This window comes from Phlebotomus papatasi, chromosome 1 (assembly GCF_024763615.1).
Source record: "Phlebotomus papatasi isolate M1 chromosome 1, Ppap_2.1, whole genome shotgun sequence".
NCBI classification, from domain to species: domain Eukaryota; kingdom Metazoa; phylum Arthropoda; class Insecta; order Diptera; family Psychodidae; genus Phlebotomus; species Phlebotomus papatasi.
Genome location: NC_077222.1, coordinates 109,741,357 through 109,757,924, shown reverse-complemented (window position 1 = coordinate 109,757,924; position 16,568 = coordinate 109,741,357). Strand labels below are relative to the sequence as shown.

Sequence of the window (16,568 nt, the reverse complement as noted above, 5' to 3'; positions counted from 1 at the left end):
CATTATTTAGCTAACTTTACTTAAAACCAGGACCTACAAACGAAGAGTGTGCAATGCATTTTCATAGTCATAGGTTATTTGTGAGACAATTTTTTAATAAAGTTATTTTTTCTCTCATTTTTTACCAATAGTAAAAATTACTAAGGGCCTCTACACATTGGGAGCAATTTTCGTCAAAAATTGCGTTTTTGACAGAAATTTGACGTTTCCTCCTACAACGCTGCAGGGAATTTCCTTCAAAAAAGCAATTTTTGACAAAAATTGCTCCCAATGTGTAGAGGCCATTAGGGAACCCATCTCTATCAACCAAAATCTATCAACTAAAAAATTGTAAACCTTGTGGCCATCTGCTAGATTCCAATTTCTTGCATGCCTTGCATTAAAAAAAAATCAAAATAATATTTAGAAGGAAAAGTGTTACAAATGAAATTAGAATAAGAGAGTGAATGTATAACCAGATCGAAGAATGAATTATATTTTATCAAAAATTATAAAGAATTTTGGAGAAAATATAGAATAAATGAGAATTGTAAAAAGTGCGCGTTTTATAATCATGCAATTATCATAATAAATGTAATAACGAGAGGAAAAAGCAAATTGATGTCTATAGCTTTGTCTCTGTGTTTTCATTTTTTTCCTAGCTGAGGTTCCCAGTTATTTCCAGTTCTTTTCCCGAGAAATTCTACAAAAATCTTCCCATTTAGGGGAAAGTGTCCAGTTTTTAAAATTTATTGCTGAGTCTCATTTATTCAGAAAGACAGGAAAAATTTAGTCATTACGAAATTTGAGGTCGTACGAAGCATGGGCACTTTTCCCTAATATTTCTAAGGAAATTCCTATGGATTTATAAAGGATTCTTCCATCTAAAAGGAGAACAAATGAACTTGTCACATGTATCTCCTGCTTTTATTTCCAAATATTAAAGAAAGAAGAAGTCACGAGGATTTTGATATGTTTTATTAAACTAGTGATAGCGAATTAATCAAAAAGTATCATCTGAAAAATAATATTTCCAGAAAACGCTCATTAAACGAAATTAAAGACATGAGTATTTTAAATTTGCAACAAGGGTAACTCATATTGAGAAACCCTCGTCAATTGTCCGAGAAACGCTTCGCGATACCTGAGAAACCCAATTTCTGCATCGCGAAACCCGAGAAACCGAATTTCTGCATCGCGAAACCCGAGAAACCCAGTGTCTGCATCGCGAAACCCGAGAAACCAGAAACCCTTGTCAGAAAAAATGGAAATGAGTTACCCCTTGATTTGCAATTTGTTTAATGTTATTACTTCACTATTATCTACACAAAATGCAACGTCAAATAATTCATAATAATGTTATTTATATAAAAATTACTAAGCATCTATCCTAAGATTATCAAACAAAAAATCTCAAACAAAAATTGATGGAAATTCCATTGGAAATTTTGTGTGGAATGTAGATATTCTGTGAAATTTGATGTTAATATTTTCAATACACTTTTTCGATCAGGGAAATTTCAAGGACTCAAAATTCACATCCCTTTCTTTCTCGATTAATTTGCATATGTCTATCACATTCTTTCGCACTCTTCTTCTTCTTCTTCTTCTAAATATCACACAAAATTCAATTAAAGGCGTCTACACATTGGGAGAAATTTTCGTCAAAAATTGCGTTTTTGACAGAAATTTGACGTTTCCCCCTACAACGCTGCAGGGAATTTCCTTCAAAAAAGCAATTTTTGACAAAAATTGCTCCCAATGTGTAGAGGCCATAAGATCAATCTAATTTGAGGTGCGAAAGAATGGGATAGATATATTCGAAATGAATGAGAATGAAAAGGATGTGAATTTTGATTTTATGAAATTTTCCTGATCTAAATGGTGTATTAAAGCCATAAATTTCCAGAAATAGTTCCATGAGATTTTGTCTAGGAAAATGCATTGGATTTTTTTTGCTTTCCATGTAATTTCAACATTTTCAAGCAAATTTTTCATATGAAATTCTTTGGAAATTTCATAAAATTCCGCGAAAGGTTACGGAAAACGAAATATCAACAAATCACGGTAAGGCGGTCTTCAGACTAGAAACTAGAGGTTTAGTCCAGTTCCCGAAAATCTCTAATTCAAGTATTTTTAGTAGTTTTTCAGAATTTAATTGCATCATGCACCTTAATGTGCTGGACATTCTTATACCCTGAACACACTTACAACTTAAGCCGAGAGACGATAACGTAGTTATAATCAAAATAAGTATTTCACTGAATTTTCGTCTGTTTCGCACTAACTAAAATGTTTCTTGACTTAAGCCGAGAGACGGATTAGTCAGACACTGATGGAAATGTAATCGAATCATTATTTTCATTATAATTACGCTAAGCTGTCTTTTGGCTTAAGTCGTAAGTGTGTCTAGGGCATTAGGTTTGAAGCCCCTATATTTTTTCTGCACATTTAGTGCTCATGGAAAAGGTGTTGAATGTAATTAAATATGTGAATGATATTTTATTGAATTTATGAAAAGTCATAAAATATAAAGGACAAAATGCTTTGCTCCATGAGCTCAACAACTCTATTCCCGGAAAAAAAGAAACCATTTTTGCGATATAGAACCAATTATATTTCGAAATCTGGACCATGCGCTTTTCACATAAAATTAAAACTAATAATTACGATTTTTAATTGATACAAATGAGACGCTCAGAGCAGAAGTGGTCCTCTTTGTATATATTTCCATATTAAAATAGTCCACTTCTACTCTGAGCGTCTCAAATAAGGTGATTATTATTTTAGTTTTTGGACATGAAAAAATCATTGTGGTTTGAGATTTTTACCAATTGCGTTACGAAATCATTAATGTTTACTTTAAAAGCAATATATGCCGGTGTCGAATTTGAGAAGCAATGAAAATTAAGTGTGGATTTCCAGTGAAATCATCAAATTATAAAATTTCCCTCACAAATAGTTCATATTTCCATTCTGCAATTTAAAGGCGTCTTTCATTGCTCGAACTCAAAGAGAATGTAACATGTAAAAAAAACACAATTTGTTCAATTTGTTAAAGGCTTGAAGCTTAAACTGTTGCGAAATTACATTTATTCAGAAAAATATGAAAAAAGGACAGATAATCCTAACCGGCTTATGTAGGTGAGATTCTTAACGTGAGCTAACTCGGAGTGCATGCAAATTCGATTTGATGCTGAAGTAGGGAGACGCCATTCAGTTATCTTGAATCAAATTCGTGAAATTATACAAGTTTTGTATTTGAACCAAAATGTCAAGGATTTGGATGAACTGACAGAAAAGTGTTATATGGGTGAAATGTAGACCAGAATGTTCTCTATAATTTTGCCGTAGAACTTGAACTCATCGATTACTCAGAAGCCAAGATAAGCGAGGTTTTTTGTTTCTTAACTCGTTTTTTCATCCAGAGTGCCCCAAGTGTTCATTTGTTGAACTTCAACTAAATCAAAGAATTGTTGTATTTTGCGGGACTTTCCATTTAAAACCCTATTTTAAGTGTCTTGGTGGAGTAGAGGCAGTCAAATTGGCATCTGAGTGATTTCAAAGCGTTATTATTGGAAAAATCAATTTTTTCACACTTAAACGGCAAAATCGGAGCGATAGCTTAGTCTGAGCGGAAAATGATGTATGGACGAAATGTAGAGACAAATGTGCTCTACAATTATGTTGAAGTAATCATCAAAATCGGTTCAGCGACAGTCGAGATAATTGAGGTTATGTGATATTGAAATTGGTTTTTCGACTGTGGCGCCCCTGGTGTTGGTCCCATGAAGTTCAAACATTCTAGAAAGTTGTAGCATTTGGTGAGATCTTTCGTTTAAGCCCTTATTCATCAAAATCGGTCACATAGAACCGGAGATATGATTTTTTGAATTTCGTGAACTTTGACCCCTCATATCTCTGGTTCTATTGAAACCACAGCGCACATACGCACCATTTTGGAAACGTCCTAGACTGGACTACAACATACTAAAATTTCATTAACTTGCACAATGCCGTTTTTGAGAAAAGTGACTTTGAATTTCGATGAATTTTGACGCTATCACAGCGCCACCTGTGGTGACTTTTTGAACTTCCATCTGAAAGTGCTCATCGAGACGAAACCAAAAAGGTAAAATTTAGGTCGCTATGTTAATTAGAACCGGAGATAGAGGCCGGTCAATGTTCGAACTTTGACCCCTTATAGCTCGGGTCAGGGGTTATGAATCGACTTAAGGTTTTTTTTGTTTGATAGGTATAATCAACGGCTACAACATACTAAATTTTCAGTCCGATGCACAATGGAATTTTTGAGTTATTTAACTTTTAAGATTTAAAAATTTTCTTTTTAAAAAAAGCGCCCCTAGCGGTGGTTTTATGAACTTGCGATGTTAGAAGGAGAAGTGGCATTTCACGAGAGCTTTCCAAAAAGCCCTCACTTTTTAAATTCTGACAATTAGAACCGGAGTTATGGCCATTTTAAGAATTTTTTTTTGGACCCTTATAGCTCGGGTCAGGGGGGTCGGGGGACCTTAAGTTTGGTATTGATGGAAAGCTCTAAGGCCCAGCTATAACATACTAAAATTTGAGCCCGCTCGATGCCATAGGAGCAGAGCTATTGAGAAAACAAAAAAAGGGGGGTCTTCAAAATGGCGGAAGGAGGGGTGGGGGGTGGGGGGTCAATGCACCATGTTGCAATTTTCATATGATATTTAACCTTTGCCGAAAACCGCAAGTCGATATCTTTTTTAGTTTAGGAGCTATTAAGCTCCAAAGAGCGGCCGGCCGGCCGGCCGGCCGGGAACGTAAATTAGCCACATATATATTCGTGATCAGGAAGTGCTGAAACACATTTTGGCCAAATTTGAGGTCGATCGGACGACATGAAATTTTGTTAGGATTATAGTAGGTGAGATTGTTAAGAATCTCACCTAATAGTCATTACGAAGCTTGGAGTCGTACAAAGCATGGGCACTTTCCCCTACCTAGTGTAATCCGATTTTCTTGAAGTTCCTTAACGATCGAAGCGAAGTAGGGGGAAGAATAATTGGGGATGTAGGTTTGGTCTGAATCTTCGACAGGATACCATTGATGAGACTGCATTGGACTGTATACCATGGTGCTAGGGCAGGCGTGATTTGCAAAGTGAACCATCAATGGACAAGGATGAGAGAGCAGGCGGATTATTTCACCATAGCCTATTAAAGCCCAACCGCTCCTGCATTATACAGTATCTTAACCAGGTAGGAAAGTGTACCCGTGTACCGTAAACCAAGAGATCTGCTGAAAGATGTAATGGCAGACAAAAAGGGATCACCAGAATTACACGAACAGAACAAATCTGTAACTTAAACTATTACAAACTTGAACCAAATACTTGGCTGCCTTGGCTGTAATGACATTTAATTGAATTTAAATTGAACTTGACTATGAGAATACCTTCATAGGAAATTAATTTTAAAAACCTGATAACTTAATTATCTTGATCTAATAGATTGCTTGCAAATTGAGCCTGGGGAGTGGGGACTCCTGGGCTCCTTATTTTGTAGCCCTATTATGGCCGAACTTGTCTCCGTATCCGAAAAACTTGAAGTGAAACTGAAGGCTAGCAGATTAGCAAGTAGCTTACATCTTTTGTTCTTGTAAACATCCTTTATTTATTTTGATATAGGAGAAAGGGTGCTACCTTCGGACGACTGAAGCTTCGGACAACCCAGTCGTAAACTTGTCGTAAACAAGTCTTCAGAGATACAAAAACAGTTTCTAACAGAAAACAACTCGTCGCTTTAACAATTCTTTGCAAAACACGTCTGAAGTAACCGACTGCTTCATTTGGAATCGATCTGAATGTTGATTTTTTCGATTTCAAATATCTTTATTCGTCTATGATCTTATTTCTAACAAAAGATGGATATTTTCTTATTGCTATATGCAAGGAACATTATATAAACCTTTAGCGCATTTTTGATGTGACATGCTATTAGCTAAGTATTTACTATGACGGTTTTTAATGAGTCTTGGGATTTTAGTTTCCACAGGAAAATTTTATAAAACCTGCATTTCTTCTTGGATTTTTTGTACTTAAATCTAACTTAACTACCTTAACGAATGCTTAACTAACTTAACCTACTATCACAAGACTACGCTCGAATATCGAGCTTTGGGAGTCCTAAATTATTTTTAGCCTTTTTAATTCGGCTAATTAGTGGATTTTTATGATAATAATAATAATAAATAAAATAAAAATATAATAATAATAATAATAAATAAAATAAATAATAATTATAATATTTTTATTATAATAACTTGGTATTTAGCTTTCTGATAAACTTGTTTAACATTGGAATGTCACAATCCCGATGTAGATCTACTATCCTTGTGTCTCTAGGAAGGCTGAAGGCCATCCGGAGGCATTTGTTTTGGATACGCTGAAGGCTATGGAGGTGGGTGGAGCACCCATGTCTCCAGGTAATGGAACCATATGTCATTTTCGGCCGAATTATGGCTTTGTATAAAAGAAGTTTGTTCTTTTTACTAAGGGCAGAGCTAGGATTCATAAGATGCATTAAAGCACCTACTGAATTCCTAGCCTTCGCGTGGATGGTCTTTATATGACTTGAAAATGTCATCTTGTGGTCAATGTTGACTCCAAGATATTTAACTGTCTTACCCCAGTCTATCGCATGACGGTTAATGGTGATGGACCTTTTCATGATGTTCTTTCTGGATTTTGCCTTACGGCAGAAAACTATGGCTTCCGTTTTAGCGGCATTTATTTTTATTTTCCATTTGGAAAAATAATCATGAATCTGAATGTTGATTTTGCTATGCTTTTTTGTACCCAGGCTATAAGTGTTGCGCGTATGAATTATAGTCTTAAATGTAAATTCTGATTTTTTCGTCACTAATAATATTTCAAAGGGTTAGATTTATTTCAGATTTAAAAAATAAGCAAAACTAGACATTATAAAACTAAAGTTCGTCACAATATCGTTGATATGCGTCAATGATCTCATTTTGCTCATTATGTTTTTTTCAATGTCAAATGTTGAAGTTCTCTAAAATTATTTCACAGCTAATGCGAATTAAGATTACTTCAGTGTAGGTAAAAAATCTCAAAGTATTTCATTTCGAGAGTTCGAGCATCCAGCAAAGCTGACACTCTTTCCACTGTTTTTTTTTTCGATTACCTTCTTTTTTATGCGATACTCTCCGTTTTTTAGTGAACATGCAAATTATACAAAATATTTGCAATTATGTCCACGCAATATAGGGGCAGTATTTTTGGCGCCAATTTATTCGTCTTCCTCACACCCTTTTGCATAAAATGTTGAGAGTGATTCATATTAGAAAATCCAACCTGTTTGCATCCCACGGATCATTATGTTTTCTTTCAGCGTTTACTTTGAGGGCATGATTGCGTCCAATCGTTCGGATGAACCAATTTTAACTAGTTGATACTGAATCACATTGGATTTCCATACGGCTGTGTGCCATGTCTTTCTTGGGTGAATATTTGGAATAAATAATTTCAAAAATCCATTTAAAATACTGTACTAAAAAGCAATAAAAATGAATGGCAGTGGAGAAAAAAAAACTTGATTTCTTTTGCGCGATGGTTTATCTGGGGTTCTCTGTGTGTGTTTTTCCATTGCTTGAGTCTTTTGTGTTGTAAAATACATTCATTAATCGGGTGAAAGAAATAGGGTTCTCCTCACTGAATCACAATTGCTGACGCAAAAATAATTGCCTTTAAGGAAAAGTAGATTCTGAGAGAAGGGTAAGATAGTTAAGGTAGTCAAGGTGTATTGTGAGTTTCATGCAACTTCCCATCAAGGATCAATCCCATGCTCACTGAACTTATATCACGTTATGGGTTGATGAATCAATTTAATTTCGCTAAATAGATGAAGCTACTGTCTCGTTGATGCAGTCGACTCATCACATTACATAGTCATGTTGTCTACTAGCCGTGTGCTATTGCAGGAATCTCATTTTGAGCAACTAGTTGCTTGACTTTGTTTATTCGTCGCGTCTCATTCGAGGCAGCTCTCTGTTTCCGAAGGGGCTTTATATGTTTTAAGCCACACTGCGAATGCTCAGTTTATTCTTAAAACGTTAAGCAAACAGTCGTGATTTCAGTGCTCCCCTCATAAGAACATCAAAATCACTCATTTAAGTTTAAAAAAAACAGCCTGAAAATTGAATTCTTGTCAATCAAGATATGACAAATGTTTATTCTTAAATACTCGTTTTAAAGCCGAAAATATCGACATTAGACTTTAAACGGAAAATACATCTGCAGACTGCTTAAAATAGTGCAAGATTTTAAGTGTGTATAAGTGTTAATCCATGAAATGCAAAAGATATAATAAAATTTTGGTTATGAACAAGTTGTTCATAAAATAATGAAATGTGACTTAAAATATTTATTTAAGTGTATAAACAAGTCTGCTAATCGTGGTGGTCTGTGTGCTATTTATCTGCAATTATTTTATAATTAATTTGCTTCTTTTTTTCTACATCAGTGAATTACAATTGCAGAAAAAAGTGTTACTGGTGGAAGAAGTGCTGAGAAAAAAAAGACTGAGAGTATCACGAGTATTGCAAGTGAATAAATAATACCTCAAAACCATTGCAGGGGCATTTAAATCTCAATATCGACGTATGTATCATTTTTTTCCTTAAATAAATTTTAGTTATTGTGAGTTCATTAAATTCAATAACAAAAAGATCTATTGCACAACTTGTGTCTGATTTTGCTGGTTTAGCGAGAAAAACGATTTTTCCTATAATAATGCTGTGAAAGCATAAATGCCCAATATGACTGCTTTTAGATGATCAAATTACGTACGATAAGGCTAAGAAGAACATTCACATAAAATTCAACAATTCTTCGAAATAATTTAAATTCGTTAAATTAACACTAAAAGTGTTCCAAAGTAGTAGGATAGTTTAATTCAGAACCTTCTCCAAATGGGATTTTTTAAGTTAAAAAAAAAATATTATAAGTAATATATTATAAGTGATTTTCAGTTTACCTAGACCACCACGGATTCAAAAATTAGGTGAAGTAAAAAGTTCTGAGCCCTTTTAAGCTCTATCTTATTCGATAACTTTCGCCCATTTTGATGGCAATTTCATAATTCCAAGATTGAAGAAGTCATCGTCCCTACTGGTGAAAAACTTGATTAGATGATAATCACTTGGTGCCAGGTCTAGACTTTGTGGTCAAACACACAGAGGCGTACAAGAACCGTTGAAACCGAATAAACGTCAAAATAAGTTTGCTGTGGTAGCGTTTTGACCATTGACGTACAGTAGACTCTCGCTAATTCGGCTCTTTTAAGATCGAGATACTTTTTAATTCGTGCAGCGGTTACATTTGAAAAACATTTGTTGTCATTTTTCAAGTTTGATTACGATTATCAAATGAATCAAATATGCTCAAATTTGGCATGGTTTGTCTTAGTTCTGATGTGATTTTGCATTATTAAGGGATTTTCATGAAATTTACGATATATATTAGTGTGTAAACTCAATATCTATATGCAGATGAATAAAAAATCGTTGCATTTAAAACACTTTGACGCCCGAATTTCTGTCTAATTCGGTAGACATTTCGGTCCCATATGCCTGAATTTGAGAGAGTCTACTGTACATCCCGCCAAATCATTGCTCTACCTGCCGATTTTACTCGGAAGTTTTTTTGAATTTTAACGATATATTCTAGTACATTCAGAGAAAATCTGTAGATTTTCGGCAGAATTTCTGCGTAGAATATCTGTAAATTTTCGGCAGAAATTCTGCCGAAAATCTGCAGATTCTCGGCAGAATTTCTCCCTAGAAAATCTGCATAACCTTCATTACTTCACAAAAATATTGTTGATTTATGAAGAAACTGTAGATGTTATAAAGAAAATGGTATGCTCTGCTTAACAAGCATTACCGAGTACACAAAAATACTAATTTCTTAAAAATCGCCAATCGAATGATACAAAAACACGAAATTTTGGTCGACACTCTCTTTAAAGTTTTCACTTTACTATTCTCTACTTATACCACGGCGTCGCAGAATTCTTTATTTTATATAAACACTGTGAAATCCCCAAGAGAATCACTCTATTGATTTTTGCAAACTTCAGTGAAAAATATTCCATCTTTTCAAATACAGCTGTCTGGAAAGTCTGGAATGTAGAAAAATCTACAGAAAATCGGCAAAATATCTACAGAAATTCGTCAGAGTATGCACCAGGATTCGTCAGAAAATCTGCAAAAATTTCTGACGAATTTTGTCCCAAGCCCAAAATAAAATTCGTAGGAATATCTACAGATTTCTCGGCAGATTTTCGGCAGAGGTGTAGATATTTTCTGCAGAAAACTTAAAGATATCTGACGAAATTATTTGACGGGCAATCGCCCGAATATCGGAGAGTCCAGTATTATATCATCTAAAGACATCTAGCGAAAAGGGCTCAGAACATTTTATTTGACCTTAATATAGATCAAATAAAAATGTTGTAATGTATTTATTAAGGAGATTAGGCTATTCTAACCTAGTTAAAAATACCAGGTTTAACAATTCTCAAATATCTCAGTTCCTAAGTTATTGATAAAACTAAGGCCTAGGGAAGACCGGGCAGAATTAGTCAGTAAATGAAATTTTACTTTCAGGGAGGTTCTTATTCTGAATAAATATGGTTTGCTCAATATTTTTTGTGAGGCTTACTACAATATCATAGGGACTAATATTTCCCCTGACTAATCCGGCGCTGCTCCGCTTACATTTTGCCTATTTATTAATTTTTTGTTGGTCTACCCAAAACCGAAATATTTAGGTTTCATTGTGATAATTCTGTTTATTCTTAAATTTTACACAAAACTACTCGAATTGACTTTCTTGAGGTACCTCAACGACTATACCGATCTAGATCTGGACTTATCATTGGTTTATTGATATATTTTACCTGAAGATAGAACATTATAAATTTCTTTAAAAAAAATTCACTGCTCGAGCTCGACCATCTGGTTCGTCTAACTGCTCTGGTCGTAGTCATACCTAGGCCACATGGTTAGAGATAGCAACATATGATCTACGACGACCTTTTCCGTAAATCGACCTTGACGGTATTGACATGATCTTGACTTTTTCGGCTTTCCTTCGTCCATGAAAACACCATTAAATCATTCCTGATAATGATTTTTCAAGGTTAAATCATAAAAAGGGTATAGGGCACGCATTTGTCAATCGATTGAGGTCATGTTTGATATCGTTCGAGAGGTCTTTGAATTTTTGATATATCTAAACCGGTTCAAATCTGTTATAAAACGGTAATGTACTATTAAAAAACCGACAATAAATTGCTATAATAAATCTTTTACATATTTCATAAACCGGTTAACTTTATATAACCGGTAAGCTTTAAAAAACAAATTACATAAAGGAAAAAACACTGCAAAATAATCAAACTCGTGATTATGAGGTTTTTCCCCATCAGTTGCATTGCTATAAGAAACTTTATTAATACAAATATAAAAAAAAATGCCATACTACTTTTGGGTAGTAGCAACTAAAGGCCCATACACACTGGGACCAATTTTTATAAAAAAGAACATTTTTTAACGCAATTTTTGACGAAAAATGCGTCCAATGTCTAGAGGCCATAAGTCACGAGTCTGAACATTCCACAAAACTGGGACGTTTTGTAACTTCTTTTTTGTGATCAGTATCAATAGTGCGAAAGTTGTTACATTGTGACTTTCTACTATGATGTTGATAAAACATTTTTTGATTCTTTTTCTTTAATATTTCCTATTAAATTCATTATCAGTTCAATATTGATTATCGCTTTATACAGGGGGTCTCAGGTTTAAACACATTTTCAGGATCAATTTGTAAAGTGTAAAATTTCGTGTTATTTCCAGGCTGAGTTCTAGAAACTCTTTATGTTTTATTTATTTTTTTCTTTATCTTTTACTTTTTGCCTATTTTCTTTACTTTTATTACTTTGTTTTTTTTCTCTGAATTTTTCTTTACTTCTTTTCACAATTGTAAGAGGGATGATCCTATTTTTGTGATTAATAAATTTAATAATTAATTAATTATTATTATTAATTAGTAAAGTATCAGCATAATATAACAGCAGAGGTAACAGTAATACGGACTTCAGATATAATAGATAGCCATATGGCTTAACTGCTCTAAATTCCTATCAATCAAGATTTTTTGGAAAAAAAAAATAACTTGGAATTGAATTATTAAGGACAGGTGACCTATTAAATTTTGAAAAAGCAAAAAAATTGGTTGATATTTGGGATTTTGAGACCTTCAGGAACTAGGCTAAACTTCTAGTCTGAATACCGTTTAAGACACTCACTAATTCGGTTTTATTTAACGGGCAGCTGTTAAATTTGCAAAAAAAGTTTAATTTTCGAAATTTTTCCAGTTTATTTACTTAATTCAATTTATTTGTTATTTATTGTAATTTTTCATATTTGTCGGATTCTCATGGAAACATTAATATGTCGTTTGACAAAAAAATCTTCGGATTTTGAATTGTTTCATGTCCAAATTTGAGAGAGTGTACTGTATCCTTTGGGCTGGTTATCTAACGGATTTATTTTGAATTTAGATCTTTCGGTGTTTATCAGTAGCATGGTTTTTTCTTTCAAATAAAAGAACTTAATCTTTTTCCAGAGCTTTTGGCTCTTGGATTGGGTCTTTCTTAGTGAACTGGGAAATGTTTTATTTTTTTTTATTTTTGGAATTCTTGATATAGAGCGTGTGGCCCATTTGACAGTTGTTAACCCAGTCTTTCCTATAAGACTTACATTTACAAATGAAGTAATTTTGTAAATTTTCTCCTAACAGTCGGCAAAAGCCATTTTTAAATGATAAGAAACACGGATTTTGACCTAGAGCCATTTTTTATCGTTCATACCAATATTGTTAATCCGGAGATCCCCTGTGCTTTTAACAAAGTGACTTTCATCTGAGAGTGAGAGACTATATCGACTCACAGAAATGTCTATCTATAAACCAGAATTAACCACATAAATCTAGGCAAATAAACGAAAGCTGAAGAGGCTGTCCATTAACCAAGATCAAGAAAAAGACTACATGACAGAAAAAAAATCCCATTATCAGGCTTCAGAATGAGATAAATACGAATAAAAAAAACAATGCGTCTGCTTTAGATTTTTAATAAATCAACAGAGAGTGATGCTTAGAGCAAAATCTAGCGCGATAGTGTTGTAAAGACAGACAAAAAAAAGAATTATTTTATATTTTTGCAGTGCAATCAAATGTTCAGCAAATATTGCACACAATTTAAACGAGACTTAGTGGTTCTTATTTGAATAGACTATCACGTGAGATTAACCCTAATTGTTCGTACATCTCGTATTTTAAGAGGAATTAATTAAACAATGCGTTGCAAGTGTGATTAAATAATTAGATAATTTCTTTCAATTACATTAACAAGATATTCTCAAATTGCTCGCCTCGGGATTGATAATGGATAGCTAGCAACAAAAAATGCCTCTTTTTTTTACAATAATATAATTAAAATTACTCGAATCAATTAAGTACTTTGAATTATTTATTTTCCTTCTGTTGAAGGTTAAATCGTGAAATTCTGCAACATATTAAACATTTTCAGTGGTTTTTTTTCTCAAGACAAGATACTTGGGAACTCTGGGGAAGTTAATTAGTCTACATTTAATTTATAAAACGATAATGGACGGAAGAGTGATTTTTAAAATGTTCTAGTAATTTTAGATATTTAAAATATTTGATATTAGGGGGAAGTAGGTCACCTTTAAATCGTGATACCTTGGAAATTCGACTTTTTTCTCCTAATTTTAAAGTATATTAAGGCTTATCATAAAGTTATTGAGCATCACAATTGACTTGTCGAGCTAAATTATATCATGGTAAAATTAAACAAATATTTCAAAATAGGAGAAAAAAATCCTATTTCAAAGCTGTCCCATTTCAAAGGTTCCCCACGTCCCCCTAGGTAAATTCATTGTCAGTTTTAGAGGCCAAAGTTTAGAGTGATATATCGAAGCTTCGCATCAAGATGATTAAACGAATGATTTATTGTAGGAAAGCTTGGTTCATCACTTTTCGGAATCTGGTACCATGGTATATTATTTTGTTCTGCTCAGATAAAATCATTGTTATCCAGAACAATTTGTGTCAATATTTGCAATACTATTTTTGGAAATCTACTGGAACCAGAAGCGGTTCTCGATACTGGGACAAGAATAGATATGATCTTTAGGGGAAGGAAATCTTTTTGGACATCTTACATTTCTTTATTCATCCACTTTTTCAAGAATTTGGTAATCATCATACTCGCGAAGAATAATACAAAAATTCAGTCGCAGATCCTCCGGTGTTCGCCAGAGAAATCGTTCTTTTCAAATCAAAAGACTCGGAATTTTTTCCAAAATTCGGCAAAAATTCGGTGTTTTTTGATTTGGAAAGAACGAATTCTCTGACGAACACCGGAAGAGCTGCGACTGCATACAACTCTGCCAGATATATAATCCAAAAAATACAAAAATCCTTCTGACCCATGTTTTGGACAAACTGATGAAGAAATGGACTTAGAGTGGTCTAAGCACCTCCCTCTCCTGTAAGTTAATTTAAGAAATACAAATGCCAGAAACTGTTCTTTTGGGAATACTCATATCTCAATAACCAGATCATCGATCTATTTCATTTTTGGATATATTTTAGAAGGGTTTAGGGTGAAATCCCGAAATCCAAAAAAAAGGAAATGACAAAATCCTAAATGGAAAATTCCGAAAAGCCAAAATCCTAAAATCCAAAATCCGGAGTGATCAAAATCCTGAAAGGGACGAAATTATACAGAGTATATAATGTGTAAAATAATTTCCCAAAATACAGAAAATTTCCTTTTGCCTCCAGTAAGTGCAAGTTCGGGATTTTGGCCTTTGACGATTTTAGGTTTCGGAGTTTTGGCTTTTCAGGTTTTTGGCTTTAGGAATTTTGACTTTTTGGGATTTTGGCTTTTCGAGATTTTGGTTCTCCGGAACTGTGGCTTTTCAGGATTTTCTCTTTTGGAAAGTTTGGTTTTTCTTGATTTTGGCTTTTCGGGATTATGGTTTTTGGAATTTCTCTTTTGAAATTTTAGCTTTATGGGATTTTGGCGTTTTGGGATTCTGGTTTTCGCATTTTTTTTGGAATTTTCGGGATTTTGGCTTTTCGGGATTTTGAATTTTTGCTATTTCGGCTTTCGGGATTTTCTGTTTTTGGTATCTTAACTTTTCGGGGTTTTTTCTTTTGGAATTTTGGCCTTTTGGATTTGTTCTTCTGAAATTTTGGCTTTTCAGGATTTTGGCTTTTGGGATTGTCTCTTTAGGAATTTTGGCCTTCGGGATTTTGGCTTTTCAGGATTTTGGCCTTTGGGATTGTTTCTTTTGGATTTTGGCATTTCGGGACTTTGGCTTTTGGGATTTTATGTTTTGGGATTTTGGCTTTTCAGGATTTTGTTTATTTGGGATTTTTTCTTTTGGAATTTTGGCTTTTCAGGATTTTGCTTATTTGGGATTTTTTTTTGGAATATTAGCTTTTCGAGATTGTAGCTTTTCGGGATTTTGGCTTTTGGGATTTTCTCTTTTGAAATTTTGGTTTTCGGGATTTTAATGTTTGGGATGTTAGCTTTTCGGAATTTTGGCTTTTCAGGATTTGACAATGACAATCTCATAACAATGTATGACAATGTCATGATAAATTAAATTGTTTTATGTGGGAAATTCGAAAGAATTAATTAAAAATTCGACCCATATCAGTTACTGAGACCTTCACAGAGCAGCTTACAATGGCTATTAGATGCTCACTGGGCTTTAATATTCTCCTACTCCTGAATGTTACCACAAAAATTTGTCATATGACATTGTCATACTCTTACAGAATTCTTTTACAGGATAAGTTTTCTACGACAACTTTAAATGATTTATTAGTAATTAGAAAAACTTTACAAAATTACAGAAATATATAAAAATAAAGCGCGTTGGCACTATTGGAGTCGTACTGTACTGTTCTTTCGGTAAAGGCGAACAGTTAAAAGATTTTCTGCAATAAAAATCTAACATTTTCCCATTCAAGATTTTATTTATTTTCCTCGACTCTTTCTATCGTTAAAATACAAAACTTAGTAAAGTCAAGGGAATTCTTGATAAGTAGTTATTTAAATGAAGAATTAAAAGAATCTCGCGTTCGTTGGAGCCAAGGTCTTCAATCGTTTATTGTGAAATCAATGCGTGAGGACTATTGAAGTGTGTTAAGGTAACAAAAATATTAGGCTAATTTAAATTGAGTAATATGAGGAAATTTAGACTTCTTTGTAAAGTAAATCATGCGGGGAATTTTTATTCCACATGATCGCATGATCCTTTTCGATAATATTATAATCATGAGGCGCCGTGAATTAAATTGAATACTTAGGCACTGAGAAAAAAAGGCGCTTGACATTGGTTCTTAAAACATCAAATACTTAAGATCATCTGCTCGTGATTAACGACGTCGTGAAAATTGTTAATTGATCATCTCAAGA

At 33.6% G+C, this 16,568-nt stretch overlaps 1 protein-coding gene across 6 annotated transcripts in view; it reads left to right on the top strand.

The window, feature by feature from the left end:
* Positions 1-7,916: 7,916 nt before the first annotated feature.
* LOC129799230 (G protein-activated inward rectifier potassium channel 3) overlaps positions 7,917-16,568 on the top strand; it is a 33,983-nt gene continuing 25,331 nt past the window's right edge. Inside the window, exons 1-2 of one of the 6 annotated variants that reach the window (XM_055842932.1) lie at positions 8,022-8,445; positions 8,508-8,644. The gene's annotated coding sequence lies outside the window, so the exon portion shown is untranslated. Of the gene's footprint in view, positions 8,645-16,568 lie in introns of all 6 variants that reach the window. The other 5 variants (XM_055842929.1, XM_055842928.1, XM_055842930.1 and 2 more) reach the window with 5 other exon arrangements.